Raw genomic sequence first — 25,727 nt, forward strand, 5'->3', positions numbered from 1 at the left:
CAGGTGCAATAATAAAAAAGTCAAATTCATAGAAGCAGATTAAAATAATGGTTAAGAGGGGGTGAAAGTGGGAGATAAGAGGAGATATTGCTTAAAGGATACAAAGTTTCATTTATGTAAAACAAGTTCTAGACATCTAAGGTACAGAAGGGTGACTGTATTTAATAATATCATATTAACAGACTTGAAATTTGCTAACTAGATATTAAATGTTCCCACTGCAAAAATATGTGATTATCTGAAGTGATAGATATCTAGCTATCTTGATTCTAGCAATTATTTTATAATTTATATGTATATTTAAGTACCACATTGAACACCTCAAATATAAATCATTTTTATTAAAAATAAAATAGTATTGGGGAAAATTTACTAAATATTATGTTTTTTAAAAAAAAATAAAAATCAATACTTATTTGATTCCGGTGTTATTTGACATTAATTGATAATATCAATATTTGGAGGAATGTAGCATAAATTATGTCTATATTTCCTGTGTATAAATGAAGTGTTTTAAAGTATTAGCATTTCATTCATATCCAAAGAATGATTATGAATCATTATATACCTAACAAGTACAGCTAAGAATTAATTACCTCATAAAAGAAGTACCCATGAATTATAGATATGAGGATGTGTGAGCACTATATACATGAGAAATTCACCTAGAAGCCTCCAAAGTTGATATCAAGTTTTTTGCAACAAATTATTTTAATACTGATATGGCCCCCTGGAAAATTCACTGAGAGTATAACAAAGCTATTCACCAGGGTATGTCAGGATATTTGGACCTGGCTAGTTTAGAGACATTAACTATCTTTTCTAATTGAATATAATAAGCACACAATATGTTCAACATACCTTTGAGGAGGGATACTTGTTGAAGACTCTGAAAATAGCTAATTCAGCTGCAACAGTCTTTCTTGATCCAGTGGGTGCTCCAACTAGGACACTACAGTCTGTGTGATAACAGTGTATGAAATATTTGTGTCTGCACAGGGTTAAAGTGGCTGAAGTTGTACAGGGCTTCATATGCTTTACATCCCAAAGCCATAATTGGCAAAGGCTGAAGATCCAGTAATTCTGAAAAGATCCAACAGGTACTTCTGAAAAAAAAAAACTGAAAAAACATGCACAATACTGAATACTGTATTTTAAAGAATAACATTTCCTAATTATCTCTAGAGAAGAACATATTTAATATAAATTCTTATACACCAGTGACACATCTTATTCAGTCACTACATTTAACATAACTGATAAATAGAACACTTTTATTGAAGAATCCCCTATAAACCAACTATATATTTCTCTTCCAAAAAGGGAAATAACTTGAATAAAAGTACATGAAGGTATGTATGTTATGGTACAAAAATAAATCAAGGAAAACCATTTGTAAACAGCAGTATTGGAAGGGTCATTAACAACAGATTTGATCTGCTACACACTGACCAATCCTGAGTAGCTGAGGGATCTTTTGGTATAGCCAATGGAAACAAAAATGAATTTAGCCTTATTCAGGAAGGAACAAGGATAGTAGTTTCAGAACACAGCATGACTGAGTAAAACAAAATAAAATAAAACAAAAACTCTCCTTAAAGTGTACAGGTCTTCTTACTTTCACTAATCATTGGGGAAATTTATGTTTGTAAAGTAAATTTATGTATTGAAAGACACTAGATTTGGTTGCTTCTCATTATATGGACTGGGTGCTGAATAAATTAGATAATTATTACAAAGCTTAAAAAAGAAGATATAAAAAATCAGTTAAGAGGACACCTTGATCTGACCTTTATAGTATGGTTGCAAAATGAAAAATATGGTAAATTTTCTTCTAAAAAATATACTTAAAATCAAAAACTAACTTAGTTGGGCATGGTGGCACAGGCCTGTAATTCTAGCAGCTCAGTGGCTGAGACAGAAAGATCCCAAGTTGAAAGACAGCCTCAGCAATTTAGTGATATCCTATCTCTCAAAATAATAATAATAATAAAAAGACTGGGGATGTGCTTCAGTGGTTAAGTGCCCTTTGGGTTCAATCCTGGGTACCTTGTCCCTAAAGGAAAGAAAAACAAATAAAAAGATGACTTTAAGAAGTTATCTTTTCCCCAACCATTGCTCTACTCTATTACAAGGATAGCTGAGAGCTAACTTCATACTCTCTATGTCTGATTATGATTGTTTAAATTTTCCGTAGCTCTGGAAATCCAGGAAGGAGGAAGACATTGCATGATAAGGCATGCAATGTTAATCAAACATATTTTTTAAATAAAAGACTAAAAATTAAACATTGTACAATGTCAAATGCACAGTTATTGACAATGTTAAATTAAGATGATCTATTACAGTGATTTTACCTAGATGGTATGTTTATACTACATCAGCTAATTATATAAATAGGTTGATATGTATTTGGTTGCTTAAGAAAAAAATTATTAAATTGACATTAACATATAATGCTAATATATGTGGAATTAAGTACTTTACTAAAAGAAAGAAACCTAGCAATGATATTGGAAGCATATATTTTAAGTTAAAACATCATCACTTCCACATATTTTGAACTTATGAGATTCTAGATATCACATAAACACATTTGATGAAATAAGACCAGAAAGACCCTCTGCAATAAGTAGATTACTAGATTATACAGTCTCAATATCATTCTATTTTGATACATTTTTTTGGTTTTGCTATGCCAAGATATCAAAGAGAAATTGAGATGTAGTATAAAGAGTATCTCAATGAATAGTATGAATAAGGTGTACATTTGACAAAATGAAAGATTATAAAGTCATATTTAGGTCTCCTTTCACTTCTGAAAGGACTGTCAAATAGCATGCTATTTAAAGTAGTCAGAATAACATTTTTATTCTGAAAAGTCAAGCAGTTTGTCTGAAATATACATGGGAAAGAAAATATGACTCCTAATTTATGTCTGTAAAGTAAATTAAGGACCTCTGAAAATCAATACTCATCAATTATGAATTCTCAAAAAATGAAATTAGTATACTAGTTTCAAGATGTTTTTGAAATAGATTTCAGGGGTACTTGAAAGTATCACTGCAAATATTTATTCATGAAATTTTGCTTTTTTAATAAATCAAAATAGAAAGGCATTTGTTCATTTTATGAAAACCTAGAGTTTATACATTACAACAATAAAAAATGCTGCTGAATGCTCTTACTATATATCCCTTTTAATAATTTATTATATATATACAAACATTCCAAAATCTAAAAAAAAAATGTAAAATTTGAAACACTTCGGGTTTTAAAAATTTTGGATAAAAGATAACCTGTACTAGAATTAAGTTTATGTGAATTGGACTAAATGTAAGAAAAAAGAGATATCTCAAAACTTTAACAGAGAATACAGATTAAATGATAAATGACAATTGCAATGAAAAAGGAAGGCTATATGGAGAAATAATGATTATATGTACAGATGAAAGTCCAGTAACTCAGAAATAGTAACTCTCCACATTACTATGATTATCAGAATTGACTAAGCCTACTTTCATGCTTTTGGAGCTTAAATGAACAAAAATTAAAGGTCCACAATTTGACTATCTACATATACATATTTGATTTTGAAAATTTTGAACATACATTTTAGAAACAATTTTGTCAAGTAAGTTGGACTTTGATTCAGAATAAAACAACTTTATACTTGTCAACATTAATTAAAATAACAATTTTGGGAAGTCAATAATTCACATCAACACATTAATGTTCAATTTGTTACCTGTATGGGTCTGATGCCTGTCTGGTAGAATCAGATGTTGGAAGCTGATAATCAAACAGCCTCTGCTCCTAACCATCTATCAGAAACTGCTTGGATATAGTATTGGGAAAGCAAAGGTTCAAAAATAGGGATTGCAAATACCAGTAGTTAAGCTTCTTTACTAATGACCTAATGTGAAATAAAGTCTAAAATAAATAAAGTTCTTAGTAGTCAATTCTTAATAGTATCTATACCAGATGTAATAAAAATAAACTATGTTGTATTTCTAAATAGCTCAGATATTCAGGTACTACAGTAACTTGTAGGTGATTTCCTTCTGAGGATTATTTGACATAACAGAAGGTAAAAAATTATACTAACTTTATATTATTTATATATATGTTATCATTATGACATGTTACCAGTTTGATTCATTATCAGAATTTCCCAAACATGATTCATGCAATTATTTCATGATTTCTATAATTTCAAGTACCATATTATTATTTACTTAATATTTTTCTTTAAATCTGATCAGTATCTTAAGTGAAATATCTGAAATCTCTTAAAATATATAGGTTACATGGTTATCAAGAAGATAAATGCATGAAAAGAAAATATTGCTATAAAATACTATTGCTATCTAGTCAAGATTTTCAATCAGAAGCTTGCTTTCTCTGATAAAAAGAGAAATTACAAATAAAACATGAGTTAAAGATGTAGCAACAATTGAGTCTTTACAGATAATTTTACAAGGAATGATCTTTTCACTAAGCAATTTATTATTTTGCAGGAAATTATTTTACCCCCCTTATTTTATATATTCCACGCCTCTAGAAGCCATGCCTTAAACCATGGTAAAGATTATAAATGTATTTCTTGAACTAGGATCAAACTGAATAATCAATATTGTCACACTGAATCTCCGTGTTCCTTTGAAACAAAACAGGAAAACAGAACATAACAAAACTTTCATGGCACTCTGAAATCAGAGAGATAGTAAAAAACAAAAATTGTTTATGTATTTTTTTATGATAGCTAAATAATAAGGTTATATTCACCTGTTTTTTAAGAGCTAGAAAATACTCTGAATGATAAATATGATCATTTGTAGGATCTTCCACCCAAATCCACCAGGGTTCTCCTACTGTCCCATGGACCTAGAAGAAAAATTATCCTAGTACTATGAAAATCATAACTCAAGTAACAGTACTGTTTATATATCAGCACCTATTAGTCTAACAACTTTTTTGATATATAATTTATAAAACAAACTTCACTCATTTAAAGTATACAGTTTAATGGTTTTAACATATTTACAAAGTTGTACAACTATGAACATAATCTAATTTTAGAACATTTTTATCACCTCCAAGAGAGTACTTATATTCATTAGAAGTATGGACATGGCTATTCTAAACACTTTGTTAAATGGAATAATATAACATATGGTCTTCTTTGACTGGCTTTTTAAACTTACCATACTATTTTTGTAGTTCATCCATGTTTTAAACTGCATCAGTACTTTGCTTCTTTTTATTGTCAAATAATATTCTACTGGACACATATATCATATTTTGTTTATATAAGCCAATCTCTCTTTTTTCTTTATATGGTCCAATACTATTCAGTATCCACTTCTTCCTCAGGGACTCATGAAAAGGAGATCACATCCCAATCATTTCTCCTCCAAATCTTCTTGCACTATCTCGCATGAGCTTTTGGGGGACACCACATTTAAACCATAACACCTGGGATAATTTTGATTCACATAAAGCCAATCAGCTCATGGCATTCTCCTGACAATATCTATAGTAAAGGAGAAGTCCATAACAAACACTTGGCATAATTAGACTGGGGGGGCATATATTTGTGGGAAGAGGGCTTACAGTTTATGTTGTGGGCTGAGGAAGTGGGTATGTGTTCCCCTTACTCCATTAACAGTGAAAGAGAAGCAGGAAAACATTCGGGAATAGTGTGAGCAGAGCAAAGAAGTGGAAAGATCTTGGGCCTTGAACAATACTATTAACCTCAAGACTGGACCCTCTTTAGGGCCCATCTGATCTGTGGACCTTTTATTGTACAAAAGAATATATTACCTTACGTAAATCAGACTGAGGCAAGTTAGGTTTTACATTCTTGAAGTTAATAGCATTATAAGAGAGTTCATTATAAAAACAATCAAGTACTTTCTCCTATTAATTAATAAAACTAAATTAGGATGTATTATGAATAGCAATAGTAGAAAACCATGTGCAAAAATAATGAAACTTCCATTCCTTTAAAAACAATCAAAAATTTCAAATATGAGCTTATACTTAAATATAATTTTATATTTTATATAAAATTTCATATTTATAAAAATATTAACTGTAATTTGGTGTTATCAACTAGTGCTCATATACTGTGAGAAAAATAGGAATTAGGAATGCTTTAGGAATTAAAGGTCTGAATGCTTTAATGACAATGTGGAATTAAATTAAAACATAGATGGGTGACTTTAGAACACGCTGCTGAACAAAATTCATTTACATTAAAGATGCATAAATGTTAACTAATATAGGAAGTACCTGTAAAGGTAAAATTTCTAAGCTGATTCTAAGCTGCAAAAGTCTGAGTTAAAGTGTAAAAGACCGGGCATTGTAAGGTCTCTAAATGGCAAGGCCTGGGCTAAAAAGTAAAGACTAGGTATTGTTAAATTTCTTCTGCTACCCCCAGAACCTGTAATCTCTGTAGCTGTTAGGACAATGCTGGAACTGCCCAGTAAATATCTCCATTGATTCCCTGGTTGTTTAATAGCTAAGTGCTCCAGGTAACATGGCATGTAAGCCTCTAGGCTCAAAAACCAATCAGTTTAAATTTGTACCCCGCTTAGAAATGACCAATCACTTCTGCCCAGGTTGTTCCCGCCAATGTATGTACTAATCCTGACTCAGAGATGTTGTTCAATTTTCCCGCACCTCATGATGATTTGTTCTGATGTATGCAAAGCCCCCCACCCTCTCCAAAAAGTGTACTTAAGATCCTCTTGACCTCTGCTCTGGGCTCTGGGCTGCTCTCCCTTCCTGAGTGAGCCTTGAGCCCCAGCATACTGGTTCAATAAATCCCCTTTTGCCAATTGCATGGAGCCAGTCTCTTGTGTGGTCTCTTTCTCCGACGCTCCGCCGGACCCTTACATATCCAAATACATTTAACTAGAATTTTATAAGACTACTTGATGTAAGCATTGTTATATACAGTTTCTGATTTACTTGCCTTGCCCAGTTAGTTTTTTGAAACTGAAGACTGAGTAGAGAAGATGCTACTTTAATACTTTAAAGCATTAGGTAAGTGCCAGGCTCAGTGGCACACACCTATGATCCCAGTGGCTCAGAAGGCTGGGGCAGGAGGATCGTGAGTTCAGAGCCAGCCTCAGCAACAGCCAAGTGCTTCTCAACTTGGTGAGACCTCTGTCTAAAAAAAATACAACATAGGGCAGGGGGTGTGGCTAGGTGGTCCAGTGCCCCTGAGTTCAATCCCAGGTACCCAAAAAATAACAAAAGCCTTCGATGAAAACTTTAGTAAACTCAGAATTCCCATGTTCAGGTCCCTCTCATTATTTCAAAGTCATCTATTTGGGAAAACTTAGACCAAGTAACACAAGATCCACATTTCTATACAATTATATTTTATAATCTATAAAAAGAAAACTCCTGCAAAGTAAACATTCAGGAATAATGAATAATTTAGAAAGTCTAGAACAGATTTTTACATGTTGATATGTGTTTGTGTGTATGCATATAATATTCCATTTGAAATAATGCAACAGTGTAGGTTATCAAACTCAGAAAAAAATATCAATCAACATATTTAACAGCAGCAATATATTAATGGGTCTGACTTTATATATATATATACATATATTATATATAATAAAATATCTTTTAATGGAGCTTATGAATTTGTATATATCTTATTAAATATCTTATTAAGAAGCCCATTACTTTAAATATATCTTACTAAGTATCTTTCAATTCTCAGTTTCATTAATATTCAGCCTTATATTCTTAATATTTTCTTTCATTCAATTTCAAGTGCTTGAGTTAGATGTTCCTGACTTGAGTCTGAATGCTGACAAGCCCATAGGTGCCTTGCGACTCCAGACTGAGGCAGCTGAAAGCACAGAGGGAGATTCTGAAAGGACATACATTCATTGCTCTTTTTTTCTTGATATGATGAATTTACTTACTGCCTTTTTAAAAGAGGCTAATTAGCTTTTCAGAAGCTGCTGGAAATAAATTATAAGGAATATACTAATAGATGATACATATTCAGATGGACAGGACAATAATCTTCTCGGAGTTCAAACTGTCACTGTGGAACTGCAGGTTTCCACACACACTCTGTGCTCAGTAACCTTTGTTGGGACTAGAGGTGTGGCTCAGTTGTACAGCATGTGTGTCGCTGTATGTGAGGTCCTGTGTTTGATCCCAAGCACTGCAAAAATAAATTAATAAATCAGAAGCAATATTGTCAAAATGGCCATACTAAAAAAAAGCAATGTACAGATTCATTGCAATCCCCTTCAAAATACCAATGACATTCTTCACAAAATTAGGGGAAAATTTTTTTAAATTGATCTGGAAGAATAAAAAGCAATACTAAGCAAGAAAAGCAAAGCAGTAATTCAGTAATTCAGCAATCCCAGTAATTCAGGAGGCTGAGGCAGGAGATGGCAAGTTCAAAGCCAGCCTCAGCAACTTAGCAAGGCCCTAAGCAACTTAGTGAGAACCTGTCTCAAAATAAAAAATAAATAAATAAAAAGGGCTGGGGATGTGGCTCAGTGGTTAAACTCCCCTGGGTTCAATCCCTAGAAATAAAAAAAAATATATAGCACAGAGGCAAATCCACATACCTACAGCCATTTGCTATTTGACAGGTGCCAAAAATATATCTTAAAGAAAAGGCAGCCTTTTAAATAAATGGTATTGGGAAAACTGGATAGTTATATGTAAAAAAAATGAAATTAGACCCCCCATCTCACCCTTCACAAAATTCAAATCAAAATGAGACTTAGGAAATATACCAGAAACCTCACAACTGCTAGAAGGAAAGGTGGGTCAACACTCCATCATAGGTGCTGGCACTGACTTCCTTAACAAGACCCTCAAAGCATCAAAAAAAAAAAAAAAACAAGAATCAAAAACAGGATGCCACCAAACTAAGAAGCTTCTGCACAGCAAAGGAAACAAGAATGTGAAGAAAGCCTCCAATGGGAGATCTTGGACAGCTACTATTCCAGGAGGGGACTGGATATGTATCCAGAAGACACAAAGAAGTCAGAAACTTAATACCAAAAAATAAATAACCCAATCAATAAGTGAGCAAAGGAACTCAAAGTAACTTCTCAAAAGAAGAAACACAAATGGCCAACAAATACGTTTTTAAAATGTTCAACATCTCTAGAAGTCAGGGAAATGCAAATTGAAACTACATTAAGGGGGCAGGAGCTGTGGCTCAGTGGTAGAGCACTTGCTTAGCATGTGTGAGGCACTGGGTTCGATTCTCAGCACTGTATAGGAATAAAATAAGGGTCAAAATATCAGGATAACTTTCCAAAAGCTACACTAAGATTCCATCTCACTCCAATGAGAATGGCAATGGTCAAGAATACAGAAAACAATAAATGCTGGAGAGGTTGCAGAGGAAAAGATACACTGGCAGCTTATTGATGGGACTGCAGACTAGTACAGGCACTCTGGAAAGCAGAATGGAAAGTCCTCAAAAAACTAGGGATGGAACCACCATACAACCCAGCTGTCACACTCCTGGGTATTTTCCAAGAAATCTAAAATCAGCATACTACAGAGACACAGTCACATCAATGTTTGTAGCAGCACAGTTCACAGTAGCTAAATTATGGAATCAACTCAGATGCCTGTCAGCAGATGAAAGGATTAAGAAATTGTGGTGTATATACATACAATGGAGTTCTACACAGCCATTAAAAAGGAATGAAATTACGGCATAGTAAACGAAGGAAATGGAGGCTATCGTGCTAAGTGAAAAAAGCCAACCTCAGAAACTCAAAGGCCAAATGTTTTCTCTCCTATGTAGAAGCCAGGGTAAAATAACAGAAAAGGGGAGAGGCTAGAATATCATAAAAAGTCAATCAAATAAAAATTAATAGATAAGTGAAAGGAAGTCTAGTAGAGTAGAGGAAGGAGAACAGGAGAGGGGAGGGAGAGCAGAAAGAACAGAGGAAAAGGGGAGGATCATGAACCAAAATTGATTCCAGGCATGTATGAGTTTGTTGGGAAGAAGCCAACTACTATGTAAAACTATAAAGCTCTAATTTTAAAAATCAGGAAAAAAATAATGAGGGAAAACAACTAAACGAAAGTCAAGGAAAAGCCACACAGATAGAAACACTGGCATGAGATGACAGACCCACTTGGATTCTGCCCCTCACATGTTCCCACTCATCTACACAGTGTACACGTGTAATGTGACATTCATACATGCATTCTGCACGGCCTAATTGTTCAATGTTTCACTACGGAGGCCAGATGCAGGGGGCACACTTGTCATCCCAGCAGCTCAAGAGGCTGAGGCAGGGGGATTACAAGTTCAAACCCAGCCTTGGCAACTTAGTAAGGCCCTAAGCAATTCAGCAAGACCCTGTCTCTAAATAAAATTTAGAGAAAATTTTAAAGGGCTGTCAGTCTGGTTAAATGGTTAACGCCCCTGGGTTCAATCCTTGGTGCCCCAGAAAGAAAATATTTTAAATTACACTATTTGAAGAAATTAACAATGTGGTATAAAAATAAAATTATTATAATTTTTTTTTTAAAAAATGGATGGTACACGGGCTGGGGTTGTAACAGTGGTAGAGCACTTAATTCACATGCGTGAGGCCCCAGGTTCCATTCTCAGTACCACAGTGCTGTAGTCTGGCTGGGCACAATTCAGGAGCCACTTGTCAAAAGAAACAAAATTTACTTTTAGAACCACACAGGCCAAACAAAACAGCTCCTCAGGAAAAACCCTCAGAGCCCAACTGCCACCACAGGCTTCCCACAAGCCTCTCAACCTCCCCCACTCCTCCTGCTCTTGAGGCCGATTGGCTGGATCACGTGGGCGGAGCCAAAAAGTCCCCCAATGAGCAGCTCCATGGTCTGAAAGGGCAGGGAAACAGCACAGTGAGCATCACTCCAGAGGAGCCAATCAGCTGGTAGCTAGAAGTTTGCTGGGGCCGCTGTGAGCCAATCATCAGCTGGCAACTGGAAGTTTGCTGGGACCCCTTCCGCTGTGGCTCTTAACACCACAGAAATATTTTAAAAAATAAAGACATTGTGTCCATCTACAACTAAAAAGAAATTTTTTAAAAAAAGTGGATGGTACATGGGGCTGGGTTTGTGGCTCAGTGGTAGAGCGCTCACCTAGCATGTGCGATGGGTTCGATCCTCAGCACCACATAAAAATAAGTAAATAAAGGTATTGTGTCCAACTACAACTATTGTAAAAATAAGTAAATAAAGGTATTGTGTCCAACTACAACTAAAAAAAATACATATTTAAATAAATAAATAAAAGTGGATGGTACAAGTAAAACTGTACACTGTAAAACTCATTTTTTGGTAAAGGATGACAAAGATTATGAATAGCAGAGATCCCAAAAGGTGGTATGTTAAAAACTGTTACTCAACTTATCTTTGAGGAAACACAAAACCTCAACATTTCCTCCCCAACCACTTCCTTCTTTTAAACGTGTTATAAAGCACTCATCCCATCTTCCTAACATGGTTCTTGAAAAGAAGGTTTGATCTTAACGTGGATCTTTCTTCATCACATGCCTCAGATCTTCAAAAAAAGTTGACCTTTAAATTCAATTTCTTCTACTTTCACCCTGCAACTAGATCTATGCTTGTAAGAAGATAAACTGGGTTTTCCTTTATTCAACAAGACTTTAGTGAGACCCTGCCCTGAGGAACCCCTGACCTAACAGGAGGCAGGCAAGCTCATGCGTGGTCACAGGATCCCGATGTGTCCTCGTGCCACAGGAGCCTGGTGAACTGGGAGAAGGAAGAGGAAGAACTTCCCAGGAACAGGAAAGCAGATTTTGTTTTGTCCCTTCCTAGAATCCAAATTCAGGAAAACAAAAGGCATTTCTATGGCAATCCCAGGAAAAGACAGAGAGGTAACCTGACCATGGTGAGGAGAGCAGGGGGCCCAGGAGGCAGGGCAGTGTGGGAAGTCCTACTGCCTGTCACTATGCACCAAAGCTCCCTTCAGCCCTGCCCCCCCGCCCAACCAGGGAGCACGACAGAAATGAATGGAGAGGGAAGAGCAGAGGGTACAAGGGAAGGTGGCGACAGGAGGGGTGCCACACCAGGCGCTCAGAGTGGAGGCTGCAGACTCCCTCCTGCTGACCTGCAGGGACTCCATGTAAACAGGCAGCTGGAGTCAACAGCAAGTTCTGTTGGTTTTCTAGACTAGTCAACGTGAAGAAACAACCCATCTCTTACCAATGTATCTTACACACAAAATATTCGCAGGCACTGTCACACTCAGGGATGAAGGCACACAGCACAGGTGACTTCATCATCAGAAGATGGCACTGTGGATACATCAGTCCTGCTCAGGGTCCTGGCCCCACTGAAGGCAGGGGTGCTCACTGGGCAGCTCTCAGGTGGACTGTGATTCCCAGAACCAGGATCCAGCCAAACAGGTTTCAGGCAGGGCGTGGGATAAAGGCCACAGGTGCACCTCCTCGTCTGACTGCCCCAAGCCAGGTGCTCCTGTCCCAGCCACACCAGCCCCTCTGTGGTCTGCTGCCCTTGCCTGGCTGGCCAGACTCCTGGTAGGACGGTGGCTTCCCAGCCTGGGTTCCCAAGGCTGGGCTCCTACTTCTCAAGTGCTCATCTGTTGACCCCAAGCACCATCGTGCCACAGTGAATGGGCCCAGAGGGGCTTCTGACCTCAGTGACACTGTGTTGAAATCTGTCCCCTCACAGACTTCAGGGCAACCATCAACAAGAGACACCCAGGAGCCAAGATGAACCTGGAGATGTGGTTTGTTTGGTCCACCCATTTTGAATCAGGGCTAACATTTAGAATGGGGCTATTTCACAGCGCCTCTTCTGCCTCTTCTGAAGACACAGCAACTCTTCCCACATGGCAGTCACTGGCTGGGGCCAAGTGGGACACACTCTCCAACTGGACCTGCATGTCCCCCAACTGGCCAGCTTCACTGTCTGCCCTTCCTCCTTCCTCCACAGGTATCTGGTGGAGGCCACACATCTGGCCCCGATCCAGCAAATTCTCCCCTGGGGCCCTTGATGACACTTTCCTAGTTAGGTACATGCTAGTTCATCAGAGTGACTCTAGCAACACCGACCCTCGAAACAGAAAGGGCCTATAATTTTTTCTTAAAAAGTTAAACAGAGAATTAACATATGACCCAGCAGTTATGCTCCACCCTGTCACCCAAAAGAGCTCAAGCAGGGACTCAGATACTGTATGCCGCTGCTCAGAGAAGCAGCGTCCACCAACCAAGGAGGAAATGAACTGTGTCCATCAACAGATGACTGGATAAACAAGATGTAAAGGGGGCGGGACAGGCATTAGATATAATATTTAATTTAATATTATCCAGCTTAAAAAAAGAATAAAGTTTTGATACATATTACAACATGGACGCACCCTGAAAATATTACGCTAAGTAACATAAGTCAGTCACCAAAAGACAAATAACTGATTCCACTCCTATGAAATACCTAGAATAGACAAATTCATAGAGGCAGAAAGCAGAACAGAAGTTATCAAGAACTGGAAGTTGGAAGAGAAATAGGGAGTAATTGATTAATGGAGAGTTTCTGTTTGGGGTGATAAAAAAAAGTTTGGGAAACAGTGCGGGTGGCTGAACAACACTGTGAGTGGGATTCACACCACTGAATTGTACCCCTAGAGATGGCTGACGTGGCAGTTTTACTTTACAGATACTTGATCAGGAGAGAGAAACGGGGAGGAGGCCTCGATTCCTTCATTCCCAAGAAGCTCCCTGATCTCTGTGAGTTCACCTGCCACTCCTGGGCCAGCCGGCACCTTAGCCACTCAGGGACTTCTCAGAACAAAAGTCTCTTTCAGAATGACTTTCCACCCGGAAGCAACCAGCAGCCTCTTGCCAACAGTATGAATGCCACACCTGTTGCACACTCGCTCCCTGCCGAGCACTGTGCTGGGTGCCCTGGATCTGGGTCCCCACTCCTCCCCAAGCCACACCGCTGCATTACTGGTACCACCCACAGGTGACAAATGGAGCCTCAGGCAGCATTAACAGCATGCCCAAACCACACAGGCAGTTAAGTCACAGAGCTAGAATTTGAACCCGTGAAATAAAATCTGCCGGCCCCTAAATACTTGCCCTAATTCTTCTCCCACAAGCCTCAGCCAGGAGACCCACGGGACCCAACACAAAGCAATATAGGAAATGCCTATCTACTGCCACCAAAATGCTGATGGCATCACAAAGAAACATACACTCACATGGTATGCAAGCATGAGGCAGTGATAAACATGGGCAGGGCTTGGAGCTGGGAAGTGGGGTGGAGGGAGCTGGGCAGTGGGGTGGAGGGAATTTGATCCACCACCCACTAACTGCAGCTACTTAGACAAAGATCCAAGAGGACATTTTCACATTTTACCACGTGAGTGAGTTATGGCTGACCTCCCCACAATCCAGTTTTGGCAGAAGAGATGGCACTTTGAGAAGAGTTCAACAAAGGACTGCCTGCAGAGAAGCAAAGCATGAGGGGCAGAGAGGCACCAGGGCCAGCAGTGGGGACAACAGAGCCACTAACAGGAGCCGCTAGGCAGGAGGAGGAGAGGTAGGGACACGGCTCTGGACTCTGTCCATCAGTCCAGCCAGCGCATCCCAGTGATGGAATCAACCAGAACTAAGAGGAAGGGCACCCAGAGAAGAGCCAACAGCACAGAGAGCAGGGTGGACAGTGTGGCCAACACCCTCCAGGAGGGAACACCACCGTAGCTCAGGGCTGGTTGTGTGGACCCCTGGTTAACCACTTAACCCTCGAACTGGCCGGCCCCAGGGTGCTGTATGAGCTTCCACACATCCAGATTTTTCCCCAGTGCCTAGACCAAATCTACCATGGCAATTCTGCGGCTCTGAATGATCTCCCACGGAGGGTCCCACTATCCGAATCCTAGGAGTTGCTCAACGGCTGAACTGGGGCTCTGCACCCCAGGGTGCTGGTGGGAAATGCCTGCACACTGGCCAAGAGTGGACCAGCCTGGCAACGTGCACTTGAAAGTGACTGTGAGCACTTCCTGCCACGGTCTGAGTGTGTCCCCTACAAGTTCACAGGCTGGGATCTCAATTCCTCTGTGCAGCAGTGCTGCCCGATGAGAAACTGGGTATAGTTGCACGTGTCTATAATCCCAGTAACTTGGGAGGCTGAGGCAGGAGGATTACAATTTAGAAGACAGCCTCAGCAATTTAACAAGGTCATAAGCAATATAATGAGAACCTCTCTCTCTCTCTCTCTTGTGGGAGACCTTTGAGTCACATGGGTGGAGCCCCTGTGCAGGGCTCAAAGCCTCTCTCCAGGGACGAGTCTCAATCACTCTGTGAGTCTGCATTAGCTACCATAAGGGCAGCTGTCATAAAGCAAGCCCACCCTTGTGCTCCAGCTCTTCTATCATCACCTGCTTGCTCTTCTGCTTCCCACCATGAGCTGAGGTAGCACGGCCCCCCAACCACCCTCACTGGTGATGCTACTGCCCAGTCCTGAACTTCCCAGCCTCCGGCTGAACTTCCTGGTTCCGACTTTAAGTCTCATTTTCCTTTATAAATTGAATGTCTTCCAGGTGCAGTGGTCCAGTGGGTCAATAATCCCAGAGAGAGGGTGAGGCAGGAAAACCACAAGAAAATCACAAGTTCAAGGCCAGCCTCTGCAACCAAGCATGGCCCTAAGCAACTTTGTGAGAACCTGTCTCAAAATAATAATATGGTGGGGATGTAGCACAATGGTGAAGCACCCCTGTGTTCAATCCCCAGTACCAAAAAAATTAAAAACAAACAAAAAAGTTATCCAGTCTACCAGGTGCAATGATGCACACCCGGAATTCCAGAGATGTTGAAGGCAAAGGCAGGAAGGTTGAAAGTTCAAGGCCAGCCTCAGCAACTTAGTGAGACCCTGTCTAAAATAAAAAAATAAAAAGGCCTGGGGATGTATCTCAGTTGGTAAAGCCCCCCCACCCCGCCATGTTCAACCCCTAGTATGAAAACATGAAAATTTAAAAATAAATAAATTATCTGGTCTCAGTTATTTTGTTCGAGCAATAAAAAACTAAGACACCTCATCTCTTCTCAAACCTGAGTGTGTCCCAGAACCTGCTACTACTGTCTGCTGTGTGCCTGTCACTGGTCGACTGGGCTGGACCCCTCTGGAGCACTGTTTGTGAGATAGGGCATGGGACCAGGCCAACAGCGCCACCACCAGCCAGCAGTGAGACCTGCAAGGCATTGCGGACCTCATCATGGTCATCTTTTTTTTTTTTTTTTTTCTGGGGAGGGGTGGGATACTGGGGATTGAACCCAGGGTGTATAGCCTCTGAGCCAATCTCTAACCCTTTTTATATTTTATTCTGAGACATGTTCTCATTATATTGATTAGGACCTTGTTAAATTGCTGAGGCTGTCTTCTAAATTGTAATCCTCCTGCCTCAGCCTCCCAAGTTACTGGGATTATAGTCACGTGCTACCATACCCAGTTTGTTCATTTTTAAAAAGAGAAAACTAGAACACCCCTTTCTATCAAAATTGAGCTTCAAGTCTTGTCTCCATTGTTTGATTCTCCACAAAAATGTTAATATTTTTTCCAGGATTCCAGTATTAAAATATATGTCACCTAAAAGGAGAGAAGTAGCTAGGAAAGAGTAGCCGGGAGAAGGGCGAGCCCATCCTCCTCCAGGCTGTCTTAGCAGAGGTTTGTTTCTTCAGCTGGCTGTCCCTGTCACTCTCTGGAAAATTCAGAGAATCCAGGGAACAACCCATGCAGGGCCTGGAGGGGAGAGCAGGAGTCCAACGTGAGCAAACAGCGGGCAGCTCTACACGCAAGAACCTCTTCAGTTTTAAGAGGATGTGATCCGAGACACCATGCACTCTGGACAGGAAGGGGCAGCTCGCTGACGGTCAGTACCAGACATAAAGATGACTGGACGCATCTTTAGTAACAGGTAACATGCTCCCAGCTTCTTCGTGGCTCCATCTTGCCGGTTTTCCCTAACACATCCGTAGCCAACTCTGGCGAACTCTCCCACACAGCTGCTGCAAATGTTCTGCTCCATCTGAATACAGGGTGACAGAGCGACTGGGCCAGGCGGCCATCCCAGGCAGGGTGGGCTTTCCCTCCAGGCCTGTCCAGAGGTGGGTCAGTTGTGGGCTTGGAAGCCAAGAGGGTGTCCCATAATACGTTAGCAGGAAACCTCGAAGTGCTGTGTGAGTCTCACACACGCGCTTGCTGAACACTCGCAATAAGCAACAACCTGGAAACAGCACACAAAGATCAACACCACACAGTCCTAGTCTTCAAAGGTCTCACATTACAGTTAGTGGAACAGATATATGCAAATAATATAACAGCATTTGCACAGTATTTAAATAATTTTTGACCACAAGTCATAATACCTGGTTTAAGAAATTTAAAGAAAAAATATATATGTTACATGGTCTTTGGAATTTTCCTAGACAGGGGACAGAATCCGTTTGGGGGGCATAAAAGAGCAAACCTTCATCCTAAGAGCATCTGGTCATAAGTTTTTTTACTGTTCTATGATTTAAGACTTTTAAAATATCTACTGTTGTAAGAACTTCACACACATAGACTTTATCTGTGCTGATTCACCTGAGGATGGACATGCCCCTCCTGAGGTCAAGTCACAGGAAACCCTTACACACCAAGGGCCTCCAGTTTCCTTTACAGCTTCAAAACAAACCCACCCAGGCAAAACGAAGCTGCTGGTACCCTTCCCACTAGGCACCCAGGAAGAAAAACATCAAGGCGTCCAGCCCTCGTAAATAACTCCTGGTAAGTTCTGTGCTTTTACTTAAAAGCAGTAACGTATGCACCCATCTTTTAAAGCAAAACATAAAAACCATCGCTATCAGAAAAATATGGCAAAATATTACCCAGTAGAAAATTCCAGTGAAGGCTATGGGGGGTTTTCATACTATCCCTTTACCTTTTTCTGTTTCTTAATTTTTTTTTAATAAAAAACTGGAACAAAAATGAAGGGACTGACTTCAGAACCTCAAGACCTCAGCCAGCTCCAACGTGGGTTGCTGACTCTGGAATCATCAAAGGAGCAGTCTTTGTGAAAAAAACAGGACAGCAAAGCAGGACACCTTGGGGAGGTTCACGTTCAAGCTGGACTCAAGGAGCCCTTGTGCTGTCTGTGCTAGGGCAGGGCTGCTGAGGCCACATGGGGACAAGATCCCTTCCCCAAAACCACAGAATTCCATCTGCACGGAGCCGTCCCTCTGGAGCCCAGGTCTGAAATGGTCCAAACGCAAGACATACTTTTCCAAGTACAAAAACCAGTGCATCTCATGGAGCTTTTCGGTCTACGTGGGATCAGTGTGTTAATAACAGCTTACTGGCACTGAATGAAAAACACACAGGTCTTAATCTTCAGTCTTGAATTCTGGCCAGGTTCTATGTAATAGCTGGCTGCAAGGACTTGGCCCTAAGTGGGCTCCGTGACTGCAGGCTGTGTAGTGAGACCTGAGTTCTAAAACCAGGGTTGGTAGCTTAACAAAATTTACTGGTTGTAGAGAAAGTAAACTTGCCTCAAGAAAGGTGAGCTCAGCCTCGCCACTCTGACAGCAGCCCCTGGTGGCCAGTTCTGTAAAAAGTGTTGGCTCTGATGCCAAAGGCTCCAACCTTCCCTTCTTAATGAAGGTCGCTGGAGCAAGCAGGCCATTCTAGGAAACAGCTGGGGGTCAGGAGGGAAGCACAAAACCCCAAACTAAGGTGTGCCTTTGGGCCATGTAAGTTACCACGTCATTAGATGACCTGCCTCTTACACTCAAAGTAAAAATGATGTCCTTGCTTTCAGAAGTGGAAAAGGGGCAGTGGGCAGAGAGCTTGGCGTGTGTGTGAGACCCTGGGTTCCCACCCAAGCACCACCCCCACCACACACACACACACACACACACACACACACACACACACACTAGGGAAGAAAGAGAAGAGGATCTATTATAAAGGCTCAAGCCACAGGCAGATATCACTTGGACTGTACTGTTATTCTTAATTGTGTAGAAAACCTTAAATATTTCAGGAATGCAGAGTCCTGTATAAAGTAAAGCAGCCTCTGATGCTTACCTACACAGCACCAAACAGTAGGCTAATTTCTACATGCTGAACGCTAGGAATTCTTACTGGAATATAAGAAAACGCTCCTTATGGCAGAAACTTCTAGAAAATGTTGCTGCCATTCAGAGAATAAGAGAACACTCAGGATTGTGAGACCTGATTTCTAGTGGCCCAGATTCACACCATCTCTCCCGATATAAATAGAAGAATGATCACAGGCTGACAGCTGGCTTCAAAGGCAGGCAGCACAAGAAGTGGAAGCCGTCAGCTTCAAGCCTACCAACTTCTTGTTAAGGTGCACTCCGTCCTCAGCCATGAGAGAACAATCTGGAAACAATCTGCTGGGCAGCTGCTCTCATCAACAAACTGTTTATTGTAAGAAAGTGGCTGGGTCAAAGGCTAAACGTCAACCTGAACTGAAAGCATACGAGCAAAAATCAATACTGTCCCTCTAAGGAAACCCCAACTTAGCATGCAGAAAAGGAAGGGTGAGAAGCTCCTGCCTAGCTCTGAAAGGCTCGAAACAAAGTCCACGTACTTCAGCCTGTAGGGCTGTTCTGCATGTTACCACAACTGCTGCTGTTTTCAGAATGGCCTTATGAAAAGGGGCTAAATACTGCATTCAAAGAGATGTAGAAATCAGCTTCCCAGATCCCTTCCCCCTAAAAGTCACAATGGCTCATCTTAGTTTCTTCCTCCTCCATGTGTTTTACAAAGGGCCCAACATGTACACACGATGTGCAGGCAGTGCACCCCGTCTTCACATAGGCCACTTGGAAACAGAAAGTCCAACTAGATCTGATCATGGGAAGGAACTGCTTTACCTGAGGGGTGACAGGTCTTGTGATCAAAAAAGAAGATAAAATATTAATAAGTTTTTACCTTTTAGAGACACATACTTAAATTTTCACAGATGAGAAATACAATATCTGGGCTTTGGTTCAAAACAGTTCAGCAGAAGGAGCGGCAGGAATGAAGGAAATAAGACTGGCCAAATGTCGGTAACGGCGGAGGGGACTGAGGGGGACACGGGAGCTCACCGGGTTCCTCCACTGACTTCTGTATTTCTGAAATTTTCTGCAAAATGTTTTCTTTTGCTTATCTTCACAGTTCAACAACTACTTCAAAAGAAAAAAAAAACTTTCCTTAAATATGAGAATTAACCAACCAACACAAATGTACTAACTGCCACAAGTACACACACAGACACACAATGCAGTTGTTACCAGGCGTGACCGCGTTCTGAGCCATGTCTGAGACAGGGCTGGTATATTCTAACAAAAAACTGGAGAAGCAGAAAGGGACAGTCCATGGCTTCCTGCTGGGCCTGTGGTCCATCCTGCCAGACTCCGACACAGACACGGTGCCCTAAGGTTCCCCAGGACAGCAACCAGCAAGGGATGGAATGGAGAGAGGGGCAGAGCACTCACCTGGCAGGACGAGGCAGGTGGATCCTGCTCCACACACATTACATAAAGCAACATTTAAATTACTTTGTGACAAATATAAAGTTGCATTTAAGACAGTATCTTATAGTTTAACTGCACTATGGAGCAAGAGAATATGTGAGCTGACAGGGAAACCCAAGGGCCACATGGAGAGCGAGATTTTAAACAGACAATACAGCACACACACTTGGAAAATGCAGCTTCTGTAAATGTGCAGCTCCTACACGCTTCAATCATGATTCTCAAACTTAAAGTAAAGTTAATCCGAGAAAGAGCCTGAAGTAAATAAAAGTAATCAGAAAGCGAAATACTTTTTCATTGTACTCAACTGTGAAGCTGCACCTATCGACAATTCTAAGTTGTTCCAGTATAAAAATGAATATGGCAATCATCACAAATTCTTAGTAAAGGATACACTGATGTGAACCTCGTAAAAAGTCTTTTTAAAGTTTGTTTTTTAGTCTAATTGCTTTATCAAATTATTTTGTAGTCTGACAGCTTTGCCAAGACTAGCGCAAACACCGCGAAGCCTGGAAAGGATCAGAAAGGCTGTCTTGTCCTCGTGCCTCCTGATAAAACTGTTTTGCAATGAGAATTTGGTGACCGGCCTTTAAAAGGCCATTTCCTCTGATGAGCTCATTTAGCCAATCTGAGATACCACACCCAACCCAACATCACGGAAGGAAAATACACCCAAATGGGAGAATTTGAAATTACAGACTTTTGACCTCTATTGCATTTTTATGGACCAAAAAGCTGCAGAAAAACAAACCGTCAGTGTATCAGGGCCACCAGTGGAAAGTGATACTGCTGGGTAATAACCTGGGCATTCTAGTGAGCCAGGGTCTGGATGGGCCCAACTCTCCAAAAATTGGCCATCTTTTTTAAATTTATGAAACCACTGCTTGATGATTCTTTTAAAAGATAAACATCTTTATTAACAGAGTTTTAAAATGGGAAGGGGTAATGGATTTAAACACTACACCATGTACATGTGTATCAAAGCATCATATTGTACCCCACAAATGTGTATGATTTTTATATTATGTATCAGCTTTTAAAAATGGGAAGGGAAACTAATGAATGCCATCACTCAACTGCTTTCCAATAACAGCTGTGTGTAGGATTCACTTTTGTTCAAAGAGAAGAAAATCACTTGCCAGATGCTTTTCTAAGGCTCAGAAAAGCAGATCCTTGCATGCAGAAGGCAAATTCGCTTTAAAGCACAAGTTTCTGCAGCTCAGTCCTCGGGAAAGACTGTGGTCTGTGACCCCAACAGTCGGAGGACGCAGGTGTCCTTGCAGACTGCTAACGGATAATGCCTTCCCACCTCCGCTTGGTCAGAATCTGAATTTCAGTCTTGAAGCAAAACCGTCCAGGGCTAAAGCAAGCCCTCTCTTCACCCTTAGCCCGAATCATGTAGCCACACACCTTCCACTGTGAATCTCCCCTCAGCAGAAATGTTCAGACGTTCCAGCCCATGCCTTGGCATCCCCAGGGTCAATGGGGAGAAGACTGCAACCACAAGGTCAGGTTCTAGTTCAGTAATCTTATTTTCTCCTGCAGCTTTAATTAAAGTGGACATATGGGGTTAAATACATATTTATTTACATAAATATAAGTTTAAATAAATGTACATATGTGTGTATTTCTACACATCCATCCACTAACATACATGCTTCAAATTGAGAAAGATGAAACACCACTAAGAAGAATCAAATAAAACAAATATTTTAAAGGCTAAGTTGTACTTATTTAAAATCATGTTCCTCAGTTGATGAAATGGAATTTAGGGCTGGGGTTACGGCTCAGGGGCAGAGCACTTGCCTAGCATGTGTGGGAGGATTTAGGTTCGATCCTTAGCACCACATAAAAAAATAGAATAAACTTTTAAAAAAAAACAAGATTTGGAATTTAAACTGTACAACTTTTTATGAGGAATACTGTCTCCCACTAAGAACTGAAATTATGATCAACTCCAACATTTCTCCTTTCTAAAATAAATCTATTTTAATTTGTAAAAATTGTATCTATTCTTTGTGTGCAACATGTTTTGATAAATGTATTTGCTGACTCCAGCATTTCTTCCACAGATATTTTTACAACAAAGACCAAAAACATTTTAAGAAACAAAAATGCTCATGCCCAAGTAACAGGAGTGCATGGACTGGTGCTAAAACACGCAGTCCTAGACACTGCGTGTGGTCCAGCTCAGCCCTGTAGTGCCTGGAAAGACATGCGCACCTGCTCACAGGTGGCCGTGGGGCCAAGGCAGAAAACTGACCATGGAGAAGACAGCTGAGAAGAAATGAGCACTCTTCTATCTGCAGGAGAAAGAGCCCAATGGACAGATGGACAGATAGATGAACTAACCTTGGCTGTGTGTCCTGCTTTCCTAAAGAAGCCAGAGAAATGTACTTGCATGCCCTGGTGTCCCCGCTGAGGTGCGGCCAGGAAAGAGGTACTCCAGCACCCTGAGATGGAGAGGCTGCCTCCACCATCCCACTCAGGCAGGAGAAAGGCCAGATTCAACACCGTTCCACCCACAAATTGCCCGTCAGGTCTGAACCCCCCAAAACCCACCAGCGCTTTCCCAGACGGTCAGCACCATACTTGGAGGAATATTCTCAAACTATTAGCATGACTGAAAACTCTGATTCACATCCCAAGAGCTGAAGGAGAACATTTATCAAACAGCACTCAGGTCTCAGACCCCAGCATTCCTGAGCTGACACGCAGGCTCTGCGGTCGTGGACAGCCTCCTCCAAGGGCTGTTCCGATGCCACGCATGGGACACTGCGCACCCTCGCCCTCTAACCCAACCTTGCTTCTGCACCTGATTGCAGGACCTTTGACCGTGCCCTCTAACCTGGTGCCAATGTGGGCTTGTTCCCTGGGATGTGTTTTTTAGACCTGGGAAACAAAAATCTGCTGTTAAGAATGTTCCAAGATTTCCTAAAGACAGCTTCAATCGACTTCCCGGGAGGTAGGGCCATAATCCATACCCGCTCACACATGGCAGCGATTAGGAGCTGGTGGAGAAGACAAAAAGCATTTGGTCTTGGAGAATTTTTTATTCCGAAAGAGCCTGTTTCCCATCCACGAATTTGTGACTGTATAAATGGTAGATATAAATAGTATGAGGAAAGAAAGCCGCCCTTCCTAGACATGGTGCCACCCTGAGAAAGTAATGGCTAGGCAGCATGTCCCTCCAGCCCAGAGCCCACCTTCCCTTCCCAGACCCCACAGCGAAATCATAACCCAGAGAAAGCCACCACCCCAGAACTCAGAAAAAGTGGAAAACAACCAAGTGTGTTTCTCTGTTGCCCCAATTTGCGCTCTCGATTTTTACACTGGAGTAAGGACTCCGCAGGAGGCTAGAGACATGCCAGTGGAAACTAGATCCCAGCAAAGAGGTCACACAGGAGCCGGAAAGCCTTCTCACAAAAGCAGACTTCTGAGGATGAACTAAGGGGAACACGCCACCTACGATTTCTTCTGCCTTTTGACACCAAGTGGCATCAGGCCTTTTGCCCCAGGCACTACGTGTGACAACAGGAAGCCCATCAAAAGGAACAGAAAATGTCCAGTTTCAGTGAAGAACGAAGGAAGAAAGGAGAGAGGTACATGAAAGACCCTTAAAAACACTCCTGGCTATAAAAGCTCTAGAATGTTTGCCTTAATCCTCCAGCTGCCTCGGCTGTGGTACAGTAAAAGAGCCGGCCACCCCCGGCCACCCCGCAGCCGCGGCTGCAGCGATTCAGGCTGCACCTGGGATTCTGGCTTTTCTCTCCTTTTGTGTCTCCAAAAAAGGAGCATATCAGCTGCACTGCAGAGCAGTACTGCCGCCTCTGTGCCGGGCAGGTTCAGAACGAGGGCTAAAGGCAGCAGAGGCAGGATTCCAGGCCAAATGCTACAAGTCAAAGTTGCAGGCAAAGTTTTTGGTTCTTCGTTTGAAAGGGGAATTCTAATTAATTCATTAGAAAACTACACCACGCTCTTCTGTGTTGAAACCCAGTCTCTGGGCTGAGGGTAAAGCTCAGTGGCAGAGCTTTTGCCTGACCCGGGCAAGGACCTGGGCTCAATCCCCAACATGGCCAAATATTAAACAAATAAACAAAACCCCGACTCCTAAGGCTGAGGAGCTCTGCTCGGCCTCACCCACCCGTCAGGGTTACTGATACTGAGCCCGGGTGCCTGTGTAGCTCCAGAGCGTGCTGCGAAGATCAGAAATATGCTCTCGCAGAAGCCCCCATGGCAAGGGTCTTACACTCGATAGGCACTCAAATATTTGCTGAATAAAGTGGTCTATTAGACGGGGAGGGGTGAGGACTGCGTGATGTGACTTAGTCTGAGCTTCTTCCCAAAGACACCATTAGCAAAGTCATTGCCACTTCACTACAGATGAGTAGATCAAAACACACGTTGGACACCTAAGCCCTGACAATAAAAGATAATTCTTTTTAAAAAAGGAACTCTTTGGGTAGAAGGGGCTATAGTAGGAGTTTTTCAAGTTTTTTTATATTGATAAATATCAAAATATTCTTGCCAACAATACCTGTTTTTTAAAGGGAGGAAGTTTCAGAGTAAATAATTTGGGGTTGAGTTAAAATGAAACTCATTTTTGTTCCTAAGCATGTGTTATCCCTTCCACAATCCCACACCACCAAAACAACACACATACACACCACGGTGATTTTGCCCAGTTACTTCAATAACAAACTCAGTTGTCACTTCTTGTTACGGTTACATCTTGATCCCAAGGGTGAAGAAACAGGACACCTTCACAGAACCCCTGCCGGCTTCCATTTCTCAGGTCACCTATGTTCCTAGCCACCATAAATGCCCAAAAGAAATTCCAAGAGTTTCCATTTTAGGGGGAAAAAATCTGTGCTCCCCAGTTGCTGAGCAGGAAGCTCAGGGAGCTCTGCAAACGGCCCTGAGCCACAGCTGCCGCCGCCCACCTTCTCCCCACCCTCTGCTGCATCCTTCAGCCTCAATGGGAGAGGGAAAGGGACTGGCTGGTGACGCTGCCGAAGTGGAGGGGGTTCTGGCTCTGTGCCAATGCAAGGGTTCAGGGTCCCACAGGTCCCCATCGCTTGGCCTTGCCACAGGAACCCCTCTGGCTGGGTAGAATGACCTCTTCCCCTTTGTCCTGACTCCGGCAGAGAT

The 25,727-nt window shown here is 41.3% G+C and overlaps 1 pseudogene; it reads right to left on the reverse strand.

The window, feature by feature from the left end:
• Nucleotides 1–25,727, reverse strand: part of LOC144373385 (biotin--protein ligase-like) — a 72,025-nt pseudogene that overhangs the window by 25,245 nt on the left and 21,053 nt on the right.

Source organism: Ictidomys tridecemlineatus, unplaced genomic scaffold (genome assembly GCF_052094955.1).
Source record: "Ictidomys tridecemlineatus isolate mIctTri1 unplaced genomic scaffold, mIctTri1.hap1 Scaffold_38, whole genome shotgun sequence".
Taxonomy (NCBI): Eukaryota; Metazoa; Chordata; class Mammalia; order Rodentia; family Sciuridae; genus Ictidomys; species Ictidomys tridecemlineatus.